Source organism: Myotis nattereri (assembly GCF_964212035.1).
Source record: "Myotis nattereri genome assembly, chromosome: 11".
NCBI lineage: Eukaryota > Metazoa > Chordata > Mammalia > Chiroptera > Vespertilionidae > Myotis > Myotis nattereri.
The window spans coordinates 11,548,488-11,562,825 of NC_138086.1; the positions used below are offsets into that span (position 1 = coordinate 11,548,488).

Below are 14,338 nucleotides of genomic sequence, written 5' to 3' on the forward strand. Positions count from 1 at the left end.
GCATTTAATGAATTATTCAGGTAAAACTTTCCAGCATATCATCCACCATGTAGAGCAAACTATATTTTTGAGGCTTATATTTTTATTTTTAATATATTTTTATTGATAAGAGGAAGGGAGTGGGAGAGAGAGATGAAAACATCACTGATGAGATAGAATCATTGATTGGCTGCCTCCTGCATGCCCCACACTGGGGATCGAGCCCGCAACCCGGCATGTACCCTGACTGGGAATCGAAACGTGACCTCCTGGTTCATGCCAGCCAGGCATTTGAGTCTTATTTTTGACACACAATTCTTTATAAGGAATCTCTGAAATAGCTTGTAGTTAGATCCTACAGTTAGGGAAACAGAGGCATTGTAAGACTGCATTTGTTTTCTTTTATTGTTAATTCTTACTCACACTGATGGATACTATAAGCCCTCTGCCAGTGATGGCGTCTCCTGGCCTGTGCAAACATGAGCACCCTGGGGGACAAGGTACACACTACCAAGCATGGAAGCAGTTTTAGAAAAGGAGAAAAGTGTTTGTGGTACACTTTATAGTAAGCAAACTAAAGACTCTTTGGCCTTCACATCAGCTCTTTTGTTCTGTTTATATGCTGGAATCTCACTGTTTGGCTGACTTTGGAAGTCTAAGTCATGAGACTACCTTATAGGCATAATGCTTATACAGTGAGGGTCTTTTGATACCAAAGAAACCCAGCCCCGTGCATTTGGTTCAGGTGACCATGAATTTTTCCAAATGCCACTCTTTAGCCACCAGTGACATAGCAAGTTTCCAGTGTTCTCATCCCATGCCAACCTGTGCTCAGCCTGATACATCAAGGCTTAAGAAAAAAAGATTTAACCAATAGAGCCTTTGCGATCTCAAATCTCTTAAGGTTCTTTTCATGAAGATCTCAGTTCATTAGAGAAGTCATCAGCTTTGTGTTATAAGACAGATTGTAAAATAAAGAAATGAACTCATTTGGAGCTTTCTGTCATCTCTATCTATCCCATTGCCTCGCCTCTGTTCCACAACAGCGGAAAGCTGATTTATTAGATTCTGATAACATATGTTCACATTATTTGTTACAACAGCTGTCCCACCCTCTTCTAGAATTTGGCTCGCACGTTGCAAAATTCCTTTGTTGCAAATGGTCAAACTCACCATACCAAGGCCCTTGTGTTGAGCTTTGTTTATGTTGTGTACCTGGCAACTGAGATGATGTTCTTATTCATTATTCATGGAAAAAGAGCCTCATTAGTGGCAGACACACACTGTTGCTGAGATGCCTCCTTTGGGGTTGTTAGTTCAACAGTTGTCAATAGACTGCAGCTGACCTAATCCCGGCTGAATTCTGTTTTGGTGCGGACTTGGCTCAGACCTGTGTCACTTACAGTAGAAATATAATGAAGTGGCTGCTGAAGTTACTGTTCTTGAGGAGTGAGCTGCAACCACACACGATTATTAAAAACCTGCCTCTTGTTTCTCACACCATACCATAAAGTGGGCTTTTTCAAGTGTATCCCCACTGCTTTCCCTGGAGACCCAAAGGAACTCTACTGAGTTGTCCCATTTTCTGGCCCTGTGTTGGTGCTTTGGAGGACTTGGAGTATAGACAGCAAGTAGGGGTGCCCTGACCCTGGTTCAGATGCCATCATTCTAATCCATGCCATGCTGGACACAGCACTTTGAATCCCAGACTCTCCATCCCTCTCCGTAGAGCCACATCTAAAGCAGCGGGATTATATATTATGTTTGCAAATTGGAATGTTCTCATTGGATAACTTTCTTGCATGGTTTATGGGTACAGCAATCCTTCTTTATTACTTTTGCTAGGTGGCTGAATGTTTTTAAGTGGTACGTTGGGAAGTGACACAATGAGATTAGTGCTTCTTTTTTGACCTTTACAAAAAGGATTCAGAAATATGGCAAGACACAGGGTGGGTGTGTGTGGAAACATCATGTTCTGAGGAAAGGAGGAAGGCAACATGTATTCCCTTTGCCTCTTCACTGTTTTCTGGGGGCTGTGTATGTGAGTGTATGTGTTTGGCTTTGAGTTTTAAAAGTGATATTCACAAACTCCTTTTGTAGTGAAGTACTTTGGAAGCTATGCATCCCTAGTAGGATTACCAGTTATTTGGTCACACATCTTTGTAGTCTGCAGTCTAATTTTGATTTTGCCCTTGAGGTAACTTCTCATGTTATGTTATGCTATTCCAGCCATTAGTCTGAAATGCTGTCTTGCCATCCTCAGGAGTTTTCATACTCTTTCATTTTCAATTTGGGTGGATCATTTTTATCAGGGTGGTTGGTCCTGGATTTGGAGTGTCCTTTACACAATGAGTAAACTAACAGCATCAGCAATAGCTAGTATTTATTCATTCTTATGATGTGTCAGGGTCAGACATGATTCTAAGCCCTACATGGTTGAACTCATTTATTCTCACCACAAGCATATGAAGTAGATGTTACTCTTAGCTCCCCTTTACAACTGTGGTAACTGGTGCTAAGAGAAGTTAAGTAACTTGCTCAAATTAAGGGCCTCAGATGTGAAAGTAAAGCCATGAAGATATGTTATGAGAGAAAAGAGATAAACTGAGAACATTCTTTTTTCAGTAAGAGGTGAATTCTACAAGGAAAGGAAAGCCAGAGTAAAAACTGAGGTGGTCTGACTCCAGGCCCATGGTCTCAGCCATCACACTTCCACCGTCTCAGCTGTTGGCAATATTTTTTTAAATTATTTTTATTAACATGGTTCTTGTTGTTATTAATTAGCTACAATTTATTGAGAAACTATCATGTGCCAAACATGTTATACACATTACCTTTAACCCTCACAATAACCTTGCAAGGAGGTGGTTATTCCATTTTAGCAGATGCAGAAACTGAGGCTTGTGAGTTTAAGTAATTTTCAAGACCACATTCCTTGAAAACTGCAGAACTGGGATTCAAACCCAGGTCTCTCTGGCTTTAAGAGCCCATGTGCTTTCATAAACATGAGCCTTACTGAGGTGACTTCCTCTGCCTCTCTCACTCCTCTTACGAAGGCATGGAGTAGGCAGGCTGCAGCCATGGAGCAAAATATGATTGGTGCCAAATTGTCTTTTAAGATACCTTTTTAACCATTCCTTAGGAAAGAGGTATGTCTGTGTTTGCTTGTCTTTCTGAAACTATCTTCACAATATGGCTTTCTATCTTCAATCAACTTGTGTCTGATTTCTTTAGTCACAAAGGGGATTTGATGTATGGTGTTCATTTAATTTGAGACTTATCATCTTTTTTTCCCCCCAGTCATACATTTGTTATAAGGACAGAAATGTTTTTAAGATTATTGTCAACGACCTTCTTTCAGAAGCCATTATGAACATTGTTACAATCTTTGGATTCCCTTTATAGGCCACCTCGGTTGAAAGCTTAAACCTCAAAGATTAGGGTGGTAATGTGGAAAAGAATTCATGCATTTCTTATTTGTTATTATTTGCACATTTCGATTTTAGAAGAATCTCAGAGAACAAGTAAAAATGTGAATGTGAATGCTATAAGCTACCTTTGGGAGCATCTGTTTTTGTCTGTCTCCCTGGGATACAAAGGCAGTCACTGGTGATGGTGAGATTAAACCCAGCTCCACCCGACTAGCTGAGTGAATTCAGCAAATTACTTAACCTTCCAGGTTTCTTCTTCTGGAAATGAATGGAGGCTTAGAAAGGCTAAGTAACTTGCCCAAGATCACGCAGCTGGGAATTTGTTGTGAGGACTAAAATAGTTAATCCATGTTAAGTGTTTAGAACAGTGTGGAGCACAGAGTAAGAGTTCAGCAACTATTGGCTATTAAAAAGAGCCAAGATTACCACTTCTTAACTTTATCATTGTTCTCAAATCAATTTTGTTCAAATGGAAAAGCATAAATAAAATGATAGTTAAAATAAGAGAATAAGAGTCCAGTCTTATGCCCCCCAAAAGGCCAAAAGGCAGTGCCATGGCCTGCTATTCAAATTAATTTGGATCTAAAAGGACATATCTATAATAATAAAAGTGTAATATGCTAATTAGACCAGACATCCTTCTGGACGTCTTTCCGGGACAAAGCCAGGGCTGCAGATGCCACAGCTGCAAGGGAGGGATCGAGGCAGCTGCAGCTGTGAAGGCCTACTCTTGCACAAATTTCATGCATTGGGCCTCTAGTAAATAGATAATTGATAAAACAGAAATACTTAGTTTTATCTATAAGTAATTCCCAAACTTGGAAAGGTGACAGAAAAATTCCAGGATTTTAACTCCTGATCAAAGGACAAATTGTTTCAGACTTGGGACAATTTGTACCAGTGGAACTACAAATCCAAGCTCTTTTATTATATTTACTTCAGTAGGCCATTTAGTAATTGTCTTAAATGTGGGGCAGAAACTTTTTTGTGAAGGATAGCTGGACTCTTTGTAGTCACAACTGTTATATGAATGCAATAATTATATCAAGACCATTTTTACTAATGCCATCAAGCCCATCCTAAATTAGCATTCGTATTTGCCATCTGGTAATGTGCAAAGGGTATACTCTTAAGAACAGGACATATTGCTAATATTGGGGGAAATACTTTCATCTCCGTAGGTTGAAAACCAAAGTACTAAAGAACACATTAGGGAATCTGTACTAATAAAAGGGTAATGTGCTAATTAGACCAGATAGACCGGACATCTTCCGGATGTCCTTCTGGACAAAGCCACAGTGGCAGGGGCCGAGGCAGAGGCGGTTAGGGGAGATCAGGCCGGCAGGGGAGAGCAGTTAGGGGCAATCAGGCTAGCAGGGGAGAGCAGTTAGGGGTGATCAGGCCATCAGGGGAGAGCAGTTAGGGGCAATCAGGCCTGCAGGCAGGTGAGTGGATAGGAGACAGTGGTCCCAATTGCAAGAGGGATGTCCCCTGAGGGGTCCCGGGTTGGAGAGGGTACAGGCTGGGGTGAGGGACCTCCTCCTCCTGTGCACAAATTTCATGCACCGGGCCTCTAGTCACTCTATAAGGAGACTGTTTGGAGAATAAGCTTTTTGCTGATACTGTTTTATAGAATCAGCATGTAGTTAAAAGTAAAAATTCTGTAAACCTTGCTCATTGCCTAAGGCCTTATAAATAGCACAACTTATTCAACTATCATCACAGTTCCTTTGATATGGTCACTGGATACCCTGTGTTTTGGTTAGGCTGTTTTCTTTTCTTTTCTTTTCTTTTTTCGTGAGGAATAGGCAGAATAAGAGGGATTTGTGATGCCAGGACTACCAGTGAGTAAAATCTGTATTCAGGCTGTCAGCATCAGGCTGTTCAGACCAACAAAACAGTGCTTTTCAGATCTTTGGTGCCATAGGCACAAGCAGCTTGAGACATATCCACTACAAAATTAGGCTGCATTTGAGAAGAAGGATTGAAATGCTGCCAGTCTCTAGTAATAGACTCTCAGCCTAGTCCAGTGCCCTTCCCTGGGCTGGCTCTTATGGAAAAGATCAAGGATGTCAGGAAGACAATGAAGCAAATTCTTGTATTAAAAAAATGGGCAAATGAATCACGTTGCTGCTTCAAAAAAGAAAAATAATTGTAAATAACACTGCAGAATATATTCATAAGGGTGAATATATTCTACCAAATTAGTGTTTTGAGTTTCTTTGTATAAATCCCCAGAAGTGGATCACTAGGTCATGAGGCAGTTCCATTTTTAATTTGTTGAGGAACCTCCGTACTGCTTTCCACAGTGGCTGCAGCAATCTGCATTCCCACCAGCATGCACGAGGGTTCCCTCTTTTCCACATCCTCACTAGCACTTGTAGGATCAGCATGTAGTTATAAGTAAAAATTTGTTGGTTTATTATTCATAGCCATTCTGCCAGGTGTGAGGTGATAGCTCACTGTGGTTTTAATTTACATTTCTCTGGTGGTTCTGACCTTGAGTATCTTTTTACATATCTATTGGCCTGTATGTGCTCTTTGGAGAGTGTCTATTTAGGGCCTCTGCCCATTTTTTAAACTGGATTGTTTATTCATTTATTTTAATTTTTATTTAAATTCTTTATTGTTTAAAGTATTATATAAGTCTACTTTTTCATCATTGACCTCTCCCCAGCCGCGCCCCCCCCCCCCAGCACATGCCCTCACCCCCCTATTGTCTGTGTCCATTGCTTATGCTCATATGCATGCATACAAGTCCTTTGATCTCTTACCTCCTTCCTCCTGCCTTCACTCTCAGGTTGGATGGTCTGTTCAATGCTTCTATGACTTTGGCTCTATTTTTGTTCATCAGATTATGTTGTTCATTATATTCCACAAATGAGTGAGATCATGTGATATTTATCTTTCTCGAACTGGCTTATTTTGCTTAGCATAATGCTCTCCAGGTCCATCCATACTGTTGCAAATGGTAAGAGTTCTTTCTTTTTTATAGCAGCACTAGAGGCCCGGTGCACAAAAATTTGTGCACTGGGTGGGCGGGGGGGGGGGGGGGGCGGGCGAGAGGAGTCCCTCAGCCCAGCCTGCGCCCATTCACAGTCCAGGACCCCTTGGGGGATGTCCACCTGTCGACTTAGGCCCACTCCCCAGGGGATCAGGCCTAAGCTTGCAGTCAGACATCCTTCTGGCAGCCAGGGAGCCCTCGGGGGATGTCCAACTAAAGGCTTAGGCCCCCAAGGGATTGGGTCTAAACCATTAGTTGGACATTGTTAGTGCTGCCACGGAGGTGGGAGAGGCTCCTGCCACCACCACTGCTTTGGCCAGCCATGAGCCAGCTTCTGGCTGAGTGGCACCCCCCATATGGAAGTGCACTGACCACTAGGGGGCAGCTCCTGCATTGAGCATCTGCCCCCTGGTGGCCAGTGCGCATCATAGCAACCGGTCATTCTGCCATTTAGTCAATGTGCATATTAGCCTTTTATTATTATTATATAGGTTGTCCCTATTTCCCCCCTTTTGCCCCCTCTACCCAGCTCTTGCCCCCCACTTCTCTCTGGCCATCACCATACTGTTGTCTGTGTCCATGGTTTGTGCATATATTTTCTTTGGCTAATCCCTTCTTTAAATTCACTTCTTTAAATTTGTATTTTCAGATAAGTGCTTATAACTGCACTATTATATATTTTCTATTATATCATTTAGAGTTAAGATATTTTTTAGTTGAACCCTTGTAAATTTTAGCACAATTTAATAAATTATGCTAGAAGCAATTAGGAGATTTTTCATGTAATGCAGATACATTTCAATTAATATTTTATTAATTTTTAATTTTTTAATATTTTAATTTGAAATAATCTCATACATGTAAAAAAAACTATAAACACTACAGCATATTATATGTACCCTTCACCCAATTTCTTAGGTGTTAATAATTTAAACATAACCATTATACAGCTAACAAAATTTGGAATATATTTTTCTTATAATCTCTTTAATATTACTTAATCCATTTACTTTGTTTTTGTTAATCTTCACCCAAGGATATTTTTCCATTGAATTTTAGAGAGAGTGAAGGGAAAGGGAGAGACACATTGATTGGTTGCCTCCTGCACATGCTTTGATAGGGACTGGGGATCAAGCCAGCAACTGAGGTATATGCCCTTGACTGGAATCGAACCTGGGACCGTTCAGTCCACGGGCCAATGCTCTATCCACTGAGCAAAACAGGCTGCAGCTTAATTCATTTACTTTTAAACTATATGTGTCTTTATATTTAAAGTGGGTTTTGTTTTTCATTCACCCTCGGGTCCCGCAGCGGCAGGGCATGCCTGGCTGCGTTTTAAATTTCACCGAGAGAAGTGATCCATGACAACCCAACTCCAGCTTCCAGATGTGACTGCTTCCCTTCGGGTGGGTCCCGGCTGCTGGCCCGGGCTCTCCCTGAGGTGTCGCCCTACCGACATGGAGGCGTCTCTGCCTCTGGCCTTTGGATCGGGTCTTCGTCTGGGGCTCCACGGTCAGTGAAGGGGGCGCTTGGTGGGGAAAGAAAGAAGTCTGGAGTCTCAGAGCCCAAGTTGCCATCGCGATGCTGTGGTTCAGCCCCTACCTTGTCGGGGAAGAAGCCACATTCAAGAGCAAAGGGCGTGTCCTAGGACACGGGGCTGGCACGTTCCCGAGGCAGGCGTGACCCAGAATCGGGTGAGAACTTTCAACCCTTGTCCTGTGTCCTCTCCTCCGTGGCCTCAGAGGCAGCACAACATGGACAAAGCACAAAACGACACACTTTTCACTAATGGGAGGGCGTGTGCCTGGCCTGCTGCTGCTCGCTCTGGGTGCGTTCTCTCAGGTCAGCCCCTCCGCAGGCTCTGTGAGCGGTTGCCGCCTCAGTGGTACCCGCCTTGGGATGAGGAGGTTACATGCTCAGAGGTGGAGAGGGACTGGAGTCGGGGCATCCGACCCCAAGCCCATGGCTTTCAACTCTAGGACGCACAAGGGGGAAGGGGAGTGCGCACTTTTATTATAAATGAAGAAACAGACTACAGAGTACTAATCACACACTTACCTTTCCCGGGGTTTGGGGAACTTTGGAAGTTGAAATGGGGCCAGAGGCATAGAAGCTCCCGGCCCTCTGCCCATGACTGTGGTGGTGGGGGGGGGGGGGGGGTGAGGGGTGGGGGAGATGAAGGCTTCCCAGTCAGAGTTCCCAGGAAAACCATGCCCACCAGCTCCTGGGGGAAAGATGGCCTTTTTGTTTTTTTGTTTTTTCTTTGATCTGGGAATAGTCAGAGTTAGAAACACTGAGCTCGGGAAAACCAATCCACAGCTGCCACTTGAGCTGCACTGTGTGTCTCTCCCATTAGAGAGGAAATCTCAGCCGGACTTGAACACTGCCCACTGTCTGACCCCGCAAGGCCAGGCCCCGGGTCACTTCAGGAAAGGGGTGCGACCACTCTTCCCAGAAACACCCCCGATGCCCTCTTCACGTTGGGAAAGAGACGCATCGGATCTGGTCATGAGACCCCGAAAGCCTCCCTAACAGGAGCCGGTGCCCTCTGGGCCCGAGGGAGCCTGCCCAGCAGACTCATCAGCAGCTCATATGGCACAGGCCCCCCGAGGGCGGACTTGGGGACGTTCCCGCAGAAATTCCAAATGCCTGAGCCGCCGTCTCTGCAGCACAGTCACTTGAGCCACCAACTCGGCGCCGTGGCTACACGGTGGTTTATAATGAGAAGGGAGGTCACGGCAGGAGCAGAGGCAGACACGCGGGGGCAGAGCTGGACAGGGAGCGCTCGCAAGCGTGTGAGCGGGACATGCGCGCTTCATTAAAAAGGAAAACTGCACACAGTGCGTCTCACTCAACCGGAGTGTTGGATCGCACCTTCAGGGGGATAGAAAGTCGTTAGAAGACACGTGAGGAAATACACCAAGTTATGGCCAGGGACTCAGCGACTCGATCTCGGGTCCCCCTGGTGGCAAGGCACGCCCTGGCGGCCAGCCTACCCTGGATGGCAGCGCTGTCCCGCCCTGCCTGCAATATGCAAATTAGCCATCTTTCTTGGCAGTTAATTTGCATATCACCCTGATTAGCCAATGGGAGGCGTAGTGAAGGTACGGTCAATTACCCTTTTTGTATTTTATTAGATAGGCTAGCATTCCATCGTGTAGATGTACCACCGTTTTTTAATCCACTCATCTGCTGATAAGCACTTAGGCTGTTTCCAGATGTTAGCTATTGTAAATTGTGCTGCTATGAACCTAGGGGTGCATATATCCTTTCTGATTGGTGTTTCTGGTTTCTTGGGATATATTCCTAGAAGTGGGATCACAGGGTCAAATGGAAGTTCCATTTCTAATTTTTTGAGGAAACTCCATACTTTTTCCACAGTGGCTGCACCAGTCTGCATTCCCACCAGCAGTGCACAAGGGTTTCTTTTCCTCCACATCCTCACCAATATTTGTCCTTTATAGATTTGTTGATGCTAGTCATTCTGACAGGTGTGAGATGGTATCTCATTGTCATTTTGATTTGCATCTCTCGGATGATTAGTGACTTTGAGCATGTTTTCATATGTCTCTTGGCCTTCTGTATGTCCACTTTCAGAAAGTGTCTATTTAGGTCCATTGCCCATTTTTTGTTTGGATTGTTTATCTTCCTTTTGTTAAGTTGTGTGAGTTCCCTATAAATTTTAGAGATTAAGCCCTTATCGGCGATAACATTGGCAAATATGTTCTCCCACGCTTTCTTGTTGTTTTATTGATAGTTTCTTTTGCAGTGCAGAAGCTTTTTATTTTTATGTAGTCCCATTTGTTTATTTTCTCCTTAGGTCCCATTGCCCTAAGAGCTGTGTCTGTAAAGATATTGCTATGACATATGTCTGATACTCTGCTGTCTATGGATTCTTCTAAGATTTTTATGGTTTCCCAACTTATGTGTAAGTCCTTTATCCATTTTGGCTTTATTTTGTGTATGGTGTAAGTTGGTGGTCTAGTTTCATTTTTTTTGCATGTATCTGTCCAATTTTCCCAACACCATTTATTTAAGAGACTGTCTTGACTCCATTGTATGCTCTTGCCTCCTTTGTCAAATACGAATTGAGCATAATGGCTAGGGTCAATTTCTGGGTTCTCTGTTCTGTTCCATTGGTCTATATGCCTGTTCTTGTGCCAGTACCAGGCAGTTTTGAGAACTGTGGCTTTGCAATATAGCTTGATATCTGGTATTGTGATCACTCCAAATTTATTTTTCCTTCTCAGGATTGTTAAGGCTATTGGAGGTCTTTTTCAATTCCGTATGAAGTTTTGGAGAGTTTGTTCTAAGTCTGTGAAATATGCTCTTGGTATTTTAATGGGGATTGCATTGAATCTATACATTACTTTGGGTAGTATGGACATTTTTAATGACGTTGATTCTACCAATCCATGAACACAATATATTCTTCCATTTGTTTATTCCTTCCTCTATATCTTTTTTCAACATCCTATAGTTTTCTGAGTACTGGTCTTTTACCTCCTTAGTTAAGTTTATTCCTAAGTATCTTAATTTTTGTTGTTGTTGCAAACCTATATAATAAAGAGGTAATATGCAAATTAACCCTCACGCCCTCACAAAGATGGGTGCCTATGGCCAGGCCTGCAGGGGGTTTAGTGAAGGACAACCAAATGACTGGACAAGCAGGCTGGCAGGGGGTTAGTGAGGGACGACCAAATGACTGAACAAGCAGGCTGCGTGGGGCAACCAGACCGGCAGGAGGGGCAGTTGGGGATGACCAAGCTGGGGGGGGGGGGGAGTAAGGGGTGACCAAGCCAGTGTGGGGGCAGTTAGGAGTCCCCAGGCCAGCAGGGAGGGGGCAGTTGGGGGCGACCAGGCAGGCAGGCAGGTGAGTGATTAGGAGCCAGCGGTCCAGGATTGTGAGAGGGATGTCCGACTGCCAATTTAGGCCTCATCCCCGGGACATCCAGCAGTCAGACATCCCCAAAGGGGTCTCAGATTGGAGAGGCTGCAGGCTTGGTGAGGGCCCTCCCCCTCCCCCCGTGCATGAATTTCATGTGCACTAAGCCTCTAGTGGTAAATGGGATCGTTTGTGTTTGTTTTTTAGTTTCTCTTTCTGTGAGTTCATTATTGGTGTATAAAAAGCCATAGATTTCTGGGTATTAATTTTGTATCCTACATATTGCCAAATTCACTTATTAAGTCTAGTAGTTTTTTGATGGAATCTTTGGGGTTTTCTATGTGCAATATCATGTCATCTGCGATTAATGTCAGTTTTACTTCTTTTCCAATTTGGATGCCTTTTATTTCTTCTTGTCTGATTGCTATGGCTAGCACTTCCTTTAGTTAAGTTGTATGAGTTCCCTATAAATTTTGGAGATTAAACTCTTATTGGAGATAACATTGGCAAATATGTTCTCCCATACAGTGAGCTTTCTTGTTGTTTCTTCTAGTACTGTGTCAAACAGGAGTGGTGAAAGTGGGCATCCCTGTCTTGTTCCTGTTCTTATGGGAAATGGTTTTAGTTTTTGCTCATTGAGTATGATGTTGGCTGTATGTTTGTCATATAAAGCTTTTATTATATTGAGATATGATCCCTCTATTCCCACTTTCCTGAGAGTTTTTATCAGGAAAGGTTGTTGGATTTTGTCAAATGCGTTTTCTGCATCAATTGACATATTATGTGATTTTTGTCTCTCAGTTTGTTTATGTGATGTATCACATTTATTGATTTGCAAATTTTGTACCAGCCTTGCATCCCCGGAATAAATTCCTCTTGGTCATGGTGTATGATCTTTCCAATGTAATGCTGGATCAAATTTGCTAGAATTTTGTTGAGGATTTTAGCATCTATGTTCATCAGGTATATTGGCCTGTAATTCTCTTTCTTTGTAGTATCTTTATCTGGTTTTAGGGTTGGGGTAATGCTGACTTCATAGAAAGAGCTTGGAAGTGTGCCTTCCTCTTGAATTTTTGGAATAGTCTGAGAAGGATAGGTTTTATTTCTTCTTTGAATGTTTGATAAAACTCTCCTGTGAAGCCATCCTGTACAGGGCTTTTGTTTGCTGAAAATTTTTTTTATTACTGTTTCAATTTCATCAGTAGTTATTGGCCTATTCAGGTTTTTTTATTTTAACTGATTGAGATTTGGAAGCTTGTATTTTTCTAGGAATATGTCCATTTTGTCTAGGTTGTGCAGTTTATTGGAGTAGAGTTGTTTGTAGTATTTTTTTTTTTATAATCCTTTGTATGTCTGTGGTGTCAGTTGTTACTTCACCTCTTTCATTTCTGATTTTGTTTATTTGGATCTTCTCACTTTGCTTCTTGGTGAGACTGGCTAGAGGTTCATCAATGTTATTTATCCTTTCATAGAACCACTTCTTGGTTTTTTTGATCTTTTGTATTTTTTTTTTGGCCTATATGTCATTTATTTCCACTCTGATCTTTATTATTACCTTCCTTCTGCTTACTCTTGGCTTTTCATGCTGCTCTTTTTCTAATTCACTAATTTGTAGGGTTAATATATTACCATTTTTTTTTGTTTTTGAGGTAGGTCTGTAGCGCTATGAACTTCCCTCTCAGAGCTGATTTCTCTGTGTCCCATAGATTTTGACTTGTTGTGTTTTCATTGTCATTTGTTTCCAGGATTCTTTTTATTTATTCTTTGATCTCTCTGGAAACCCAGTCATTGTTTAATAGCATGCTATTTAGCCTCCAAGTGTTCGATTATTTTTCATTGTTTTTATTGTAGTTGATTTCTAATTTTATGCCATTGTGATCTGAGAAGATGCTTGTTGTGATTTCTATCTTCTTGAATTTGAAGAGGCTTTGCCTGTGTCCTAATATGTGGTCTGTCTTTGAAAATGTCCCGTGTGCACTTGAGAGGAATGTATGTCCTGTAGCTTTGTGGTGAAATGTTTTGAAGATGTTAGTTAGTTCCATCTGATCTAGTGAGTCATTTAGGATTGCTGCTGCTTTGCTGATTTTTTGTTTAGAGGATTTATCCAGTGGTGTCAATGGGGTATCAAAGTCTCCTACTATGGTTGTATTGCTGTCGCTCTCTCCCTTCATATCTTCCAGAAATTTTTTTTTATGTATTTGGGTGCTCCTGTATTGGGTGCATATATGTTTACCAGAGTTATCTCCTCTTGTTGAATTGCTCCATTTAGTATTATGAAGTGGCCCTCCTTATCTCTTGTTATGGCCTTCACTTTGAGGTCTGTGTTTTAGATATAAGTATAGCTACCCCAGCTTTTTTCTCATTTTCATTTGCCTGAAAAATATTTTTCATCCCTTTACTATCAGTCTGTGTGAGTCCTTTGTTTTGAGGTGGGTCTTTTGTAGACAGAAAATATATGGGGCATGTTTTCTTATCCATTCAGCTACCCTATATCTTTTGACTGGAGCATTTAATCCATTTACATTTGAGGTTATTATTGATAGGTACTTGTTTGTTGTCATTTTTATTCTTTATGCCTGTGTTCCTTCTTCGCTTTCTATTTCTACTTTTTACAACAGTCCCTTTATGCAAGAAATGCTGGCTTGGTGGTAATAAACTCCCTTAGTCCTTTTTTGTCTGTGAAGCTCCATATTTCACCTTCAATTTTGAATGATAGTCTTGCTGGGTATAATATTATTGGATTCAGTCCCTTGCTTTGTAGTATATTTCACTCCACTCCCTTCTGGCCTGATGTGTTTCTGTTGAGAAATCAGTTGATAGTCTAATGGGAGATCCCTTATAGGTGACTTTCTGTCTCTCTCTAGCAGCCTTTAAGATTCTTACTTTGTCGTTGATGTTTGCCAATTTAATTATAATTTGTCTTGGTGTGCGTCTTGTTGGGTTCATCTTGTTTGGGACTCTGGTGCTTCTTGGACTTGTGTGGCTTTTTTCTTCCCAATATCAGGCAAGTTTTCTGTCATTATTTCTTCAAACAGATTT

At 42.1% G+C, this 14,338-nt stretch overlaps 1 protein-coding gene across 4 annotated transcripts in view; it reads left to right on the forward strand.

Annotated features, from left to right (window-relative positions):
* The window catches only part of ST7 (suppression of tumorigenicity 7), a 308,904-nt gene that overhangs the window by 220,012 nt on the left and 74,554 nt on the right, over positions 1-14,338 (forward strand). The gene's annotated exons all lie outside the window — the stretch shown is intronic.